The sequence below is a fragment of the Lactuca serriola genome, chromosome 9, assembly GCF_051521515.1.
Source record: "Lactuca serriola cultivar US96UC23 chromosome 9, Lser_US96UC23_V15, whole genome shotgun sequence".
NCBI lineage: Eukaryota > Viridiplantae > Streptophyta > Magnoliopsida > Asterales > Asteraceae > Lactuca > Lactuca serriola.
The window spans coordinates 163,271,546-163,278,780 of NC_136416.1; positions in this window are offsets into that span (position 1 = coordinate 163,271,546).

The window sequence follows — 7,235 nt, forward strand, 5'->3', positions numbered from 1 at the left end:
TCGACTAGACTCGCCGAGTTCATGGGGAGGAATCGCCGAGTCCATGTACAAATTCATCCTACTCGTCGAGTAGGATCATGCACTCGACGAGTAGGTGCGTGCTGGGCAGTCTTTTCGTGTTTTGTTGCTGGAAATGGATTAGAATCATTATCCCAATCTGTTTTGGACTTGTAAAATCTGTTTTTCAAAATGATAATGATTATGTTAATCCATTTTACATGACTTTTAACAATTTCAAAGTATTATATATCTTCATATGATTTCTTGAAATTGCTTGACATGAATTTGTGTTCTTATGAGTTTTTAGAAGATCATATGAATTATGTGTAACCACCATGTGTGTTTAATTCTTGATCTTAATTGTATTGATGGTGTATGGATAACCAAAAGTCACTTCTTTTAATTGTGATTAAAGAACTAAAGAGGTTTCATAAAATGAAGAGTCTTCATTTTTATGAACCATTAAAACTCATAAGTTACAAATTGAAGAGACTTGGAATAGTTTCAATTCTTGCCCTCAAGTTTTGGAATTTGAAAAGTCTTACACTCTAATACTTTAATTCCAAATTAAACCTAAGATTTTTAAAAAGTTTAAAAATCAACACTTATACTATTATTATAATTTTATTATATAGATATGTATAAGAATATGTCATTCTTACCGTTAGTAGGCCTCATTCACGAAGCCGGTCTATAAGGGGGTATAAGGTTGTTGCCTATAAAATGGTGACTTAATGGGTGTCCACTCTCACCCACCGCTTCCTTGATCGGTGGAGGGTCGTTAGTCGAACGGGTAGGATATGACTTTAAATTCTCATTAAAAGTATAATGAATTATAAAGTGACTATACATTATAAATTCCCAATCTTAGTTACTTTAGGAAAATGTGAAATTGGTGCTACCCATAAAATTACACTTTGTACCTTACCAAGTCGTTAGTGGAGCGTGTGTGGTTAACCGGCACATCGATTAGGTAATATTGTTAAGGGTACCAAGTCAATTTGTATGGTTATTCACACCTTGTTTGTGATCCTCGGCATCCCAGTCACAAACTTGAGAGGGCACATTCGAGATTCAAACATGCCATTGAAAAGTTCAATGTATCTCAAAAGATCTAGGAGTTTTCAAAACCAATAAAACCTAATAATAAAATATTTCGTCTTATGGTGGAAATTGGTAAATCGTCATTTACCTACCTTCAAATATTTTATAGTGTGGATTACGGCATCCCTCTTCCACCTATAAATAGTTTGTTGGATCCTAGCCTTAATATTTCATTTGGGTGACTTATTAAGGACTCTTAATCTAATGAAACTTATCTTCCTTCTATTCCAGATGTCTTCCAATAACGCTGCTGGCTCAAACCCTACAGGCTCCTTTTCCCTAATGAACTTGTGTGGTAAGGTCATATTTGATGGATCCAACTTTAATGAGTGGATCAGAAACATCAGGATGATTACCCGCTATGAGGACAAAGAATATGTCCTTGATAGGGAGCTTAAGGTTGTTAATGAAGCCACTGCTACTCTAGAAGAGCTTGCGGAGTTCATTGCGCATGAGAAGGATGCCACCAAGGTGTCCTGCATCATGATGGCCACAATGACTCCGAAACTCCAAAAATCTTATGAAGATTTCTACCCCTATGAGATGCACCTAGATCTGATGGAAAGATACCATCAGAGCGCGCGTCAAGAGAGGTATGAAATCATTTCCTCCGTGATAACCGCAAGGATGAAGGATGGTGAACCCATCACCGGTCATTTGCAGAAGATACAGAGGTTTGTTGACCGGTTGCTAAAGCTCAATGTTGACTTCCCTGAGGAATTGGCGATTGACAACATTCTCCATTCCTTACCTTCAAGTTATGATCAGTTTCGTATGACTTATCATATGAATAAGGAGGAAGTCACACTTAGCAAACTTCAAGGACTTTTAAGGACAGCTGAAAATGGCCTTAAGGGTAAAGCGGTTGCTACTTCTACTCCTTTAACAGCCCCTGTTCTTGCAATTGGGAAAGGGAAGGGTAAGAAGAGGAAAAGCCCTTCAAAGGGTACCAAGGGTAAGACTCTTGATGGTTCCTCTTCAAGTGGGACAAAGAAAGGTCCCATTACTCCTTCTTCGAACCCAAAGGAAGCACAGTGCTTCTATTGCCAAGATAAGGGACACTTCAAGCGATGTTGCGCCAAATATCTGCAAGATGTAAAGGATGGGAAGGTTAAACCCACCCATGCAGGTATTTACACAATATTGTCTAACAACTCATCTAATGCTAATTCTTGGGTGCTTGATACAAGGTGTGGTATTCACATTTATACTGATTTGCAGGCACTAAGAAGAAGTGAGCAAGTGGAGCATGGGAAGATAAACTTAGTCATGGGCAACAGGAAAGCATCACCTGTTACCAAGATAGGAGTTTATTCTTTATTGCTTAATAATGGGCTAATGTTAGATTTGAATAAGTGTTGTTACTCTCCCGAAATGGCGAGAAATATTATTTCCTTTCATGGCTTGTACAAACAAGGTTTTACTTTTTCATTTGATAATAAAAATGGTGCTATTAATGTTTATTACAATGATGTATTTTACTTTAAAGCAATACCTTGTGATGGTGTATATGAAGTCGTGAATGTTGTAGACAATCTAGGAAATAATGTGTTGTATATTGATTCTTCTGATAGCTTGGATAAAGCATCCTTGTGGCATTGTCGTCTTGGACATGTTAGCAAGAAGCGCATAGGCCAACTCCAAAAGGCTGGAGTCTTGGAATCATTTGACCTCAACTCAGATGATAGTTGCGAGTCTTGTTTACTTGGAAAAATAACAAAGTCGCCCTTCACAGGTACTTGTGATAGGGGTGAAGGTTTGTTGGACCTTGTACACATGGAAGTGTGTGGGCCCTTCAGAGTTGCTACAAGGGATGCTAATCGTTATTATGTGACTTTTACTGATGATTACAGTAGATATGGATATATTTACTTAATCAAGAATAAGTCAGAAACCTTTGAAAAGTTCAAAGAGTTTAAGCAGGAAGTTGAGAATCAATTGGGCAGGAACATCAAGATGCTCCGATCCGATCGGGGAGGAGAGTATCTTAGCATTGAGTTCCTTGACTATCTTAAGGAATGTGGGATTATCTCATAATTGACACCTCCCAGGACACCACAGTTGAATGGTGTAGCTGAGAGGCGCAATCGAACCTTGTTGGATATGGTTCGTTCCATGATGAGTCGAGCTTCGTTACCAATCTCTTTCTGGGGGTATTCCTTAGAGACTGCCGCCAATATCCTTAATCTAGTCCCTACTAAAAAGGTTGCCAAAACACCTCACGAGATGTGGACTGGGAAAGTGCCCAATTTGGACCACATCAAGATTTGGGGTTGTGAAGCTTTTGTGAGGCGTGAGACTCATGACAAGCTTGAGCCCCGAAGCGAGAGGTGTATTTTCATCAGCTACCCACAGAGATCCTTTGGTTACCTCTTCTACAGTCCAGTGACAATGTGGTCTTTATAGCAAGAAGAGGAGTCTTTCGTGAGAGAGAATTCATAAGCCAAGGGGACAGTGGGAGGCAAATTGACCTTGAAGAGCTTCAAGAGTCAAGTGGTGAAGGAACCTCAAATGCTGTCAGCCAACCTGAGGAGGAAACTCCTGTTGAGCCGATAGATGAGTCTGTACCTCCAAGATGTTCCACTAGGATGAGGAGCACACCTGATTTTTATTATGGTTATCACATCACCACCGAAGGTGATACATTTATCAGTGATAGTACACTGATAGATTTGGATGAACCTAATAATTATAAGGAAGCCATGGCAGGCCCTGAGTCTGTGAAATGGAAGGAGGCTATGGACAGTGAGATTCAGTCCATGTATGACAATCAAGTTTGGAACTTGGTTGACAATGTACCAGGTCGTAAGACAGTTGGGTGCAAATGGATCTTCAAGAAGAAGACCGACATGGATGGGAAATTACACACTTATAAAGCGCGACTGGTTGCGAAGGGCTTTACTCAAACTCCGGGAGTGGACTATGATGAGACCTTCTCACTAGTAGCTAAGATTAAGTCTATTAGAGTGTTGTTAGCCATAGCTGCATTTCACGACTATGAAATATGGCAAATGGATGTCAAAACCGCTTTCCTTAACGGGAAGTTGGCTGAGGATGTTTACATGGCTCAGCCAGAGGGTTTTGTCGATCCAAAATACCCTAATAGAGTGTGTAAGCTTGAAAAATCCATTTATGGATTGAAACAAGCATCTCGCAGGTGGAATCTTTGCTTTGATGAGAAAGTCAGAGAGTTTGGCTTTACTAGGAGTGAAGATGAGTTTTGTGTGTATGTCAGGGCTAGTGGGAGCATAGTTAGCATCTTGGTGTTGTATGTGGATGACATACTTCTCATAGGAAACGACATCCCAACTTTGTAGGAGGTTAAGGCCTGGCTTGGGAAGTGTTTTGCTATGAAGGACCTTGGGGAAGCTGCCTATATCCTAGGGATAAGGATATTGAGAGATAGGAGTAAGAGACTAATTGGACTTAGTCAAAGTACTTATGTGGATATGGTACGGAAGAGGTTTAGTATGCAAGATTCCAAGAAAGGAGAATTACCAATCCAGAGTAATGCCAAGTTAAGTAAGACTTAGAGTCCGAGTACAGAGGTTGAGATAGCTGAAATGAGTTAGATACCATATGCTTCCGTTATGGGCTCGATCATGTATGCTATGACTTGTACTTGCCCTGATGTGGCATTTCCTTTGAGCATGGTCAGTAGATACCAAGGGAACCCTGGCAAGGCACACTGGACAGCAGTAAAGAACATTCTCAAGTATTTGCGGAGGACTAAGGACTGGGTCCTTACCCTCGGAGGCAGTGATGACTTGAGAGTGGAAGGATATAGTGATGCTAGCTTTCAAACTGATAGGGATAATTTCCACTCTCAGTCGGGCTGGGTCGTTATCCTAAATGGAGGAGCAATTACTTGGAAAAGTTCCAAGCAGGAGACAGTAGCTGATTCGACTTGTGAATCAGAGTACATAGCAGCAAGCGAGGCAGCAAAAGAGGCGATATGGCTGAAGAACTTCATCGGAGACCTTGGAGTTGTACCAGCTATAAAGGAGCCAATGGAAATTTTCTGTGACAGTGAAAGTGTGGTTGCTTTGGCTAAAGAACCAAGAGATCACGGGAGATCTAGGCACATTGACAGAAAATACCATTTCATCAGACATAGAATAGAAGAAGGACTCCTCGTGGCAAAGAGGGTATCATCGGATGAGAACCGGGCAGATCCCCTCACGAAGGGACTGAGTAGGGTTAAGCATTTACAGCATGCAAGGCGCATTGGCCTGAGGGATGATATTAGTTTCAATAATTAGATTCCTGAAACTTGTAAAATGTAATTGACATTTGATGATAAATAAAAGTTGTTATTTATTTATGAGTAAGGTGTTACTATCTTGTGTTGATTGTTTACTATGTTTCAATTTTGCATGTTTTTACTTCCAGAATAATTATGTTATGGTATATATCATATTATTCAAACCATCCACAGTTGGTCAAACTTTGGAAGTAAGTATTGATTCAAGACTGTCATGAATCTGGCTTGTATGATTTGTCTAAAGTGCTTTAGACAATGCAATGGTTGCTACAACATTCATGAGTACTCATAAGGGCTGAGTATTGGATTCAACCCACGCTCACTTGCATCACTTCATGGAATTTATCTCGAGTGATCGTGAGACGGTAATATCATATAAATCTTCAAACCTAGAGATATGAGTTGTTGAATATGAGTTGGTTATTCATTGATTGTACGAAAACGCATTGGTAACTCGATGTTATAAAACGTGCCTTTGTGAGTAATTCAACAAGTAGTTAGTACAAGCATATCAGTCGAAGTTTATATGTTCCTTCTAGAAATAGAAGCGATATTTGGGCCCCTCGATGATTTGGTTTTAACCCATGTACCGGGCCCGGTCAGAACCTAATTGATGTGTTCAATTTAGTTCTATGTCGAAACAAATCGGAGATCGAGAAACAAATGCTGGACAATAAGTAAGACCATGTTCCATGTGTTTGTCCGGCTGATATCATGAGAGCAGAGGATTATATGATCACTTATCTTAAATGGCGTATCATAATCATCTCAGTTCCGAGAGACTTTGAAAGAGCTACGATTGCTAGTCGGATTTTGAAGTCATATTTGCAAATATAGTTATTAGACTTATCCAAGTGGGAGACTATTGGATATAGTGTCTAAGTCCATAAATTTATTTGGTATGTACTTGACCCGACCCGACATGGTCCATTTGGGTTGCATGGCATTGCAATACTTGGATAGACTAAATGAGAGAATATGGCACTTATGATTATTAATATATTATAAGTTTTAATATATTAATAATAGTATTATTTAATTAGTATTTGATCAAGTATTAATCTAGTATTAATTTGGTGATCAAAGTGAGACTAATTAAATATATAAGGGTTGATTATGACAATCATCAATTCTTTTATGGTGGATTAATGATCCATGGTTTATAGGTTATGGATGTAACCATTTGGAGCTCCATGGATAGTCCATGGGAGTTACAAACCCATGGGTCATGAGAAATGAAGAGTCATGACAATTAAGAGTATTCATGTGAAAACCCTAATTGTGACACCACTATAAAAGGGACCCTTTGGCTAGTGAAATCGGCACTAGTAAGGTTACTAGAGAGGGCATAACCGATTTTGAGTGCTAGAAGTATTCTCTCAAGTTATTCCAAGTTTTGTGGTGTTGTGTGAAGCATTTGAGGCACACCATTTGGGGTGCTAGGCTCACAAAGTCTTGAAGGAATCCAAGCAACAACGAGGTATGTATTTCTACTAGTTTTATATTTTATGTAATCCCCATGCCATGCTAGTTAGGATATAACCTTGAAAAAGAAATTTGCATGTATATAGAGAAAACATAGATTCAAGGTTATTAGGGTTGCATGTACACTTAGGAAGTGTTAGAATGCTCAAAACCCATCAGGAAGTACTCAAGGATCCTTACTGGTTGACATAGGAATGATAGCGGTTGAGTTTTCTTGATGAATGGAAGGATCGATCTTGAATGTCCTATCAATCTCAGGTAGAGCACAGAAATTCATGATCCTATCTTTGGTGTCTTCAGCAGGGGGAACTGATTCGTCAAACTTGAAAGCTGCAAAAAATAAACAAAATAAGAAGAGTCAATATTGGAATCCTGGATGTAA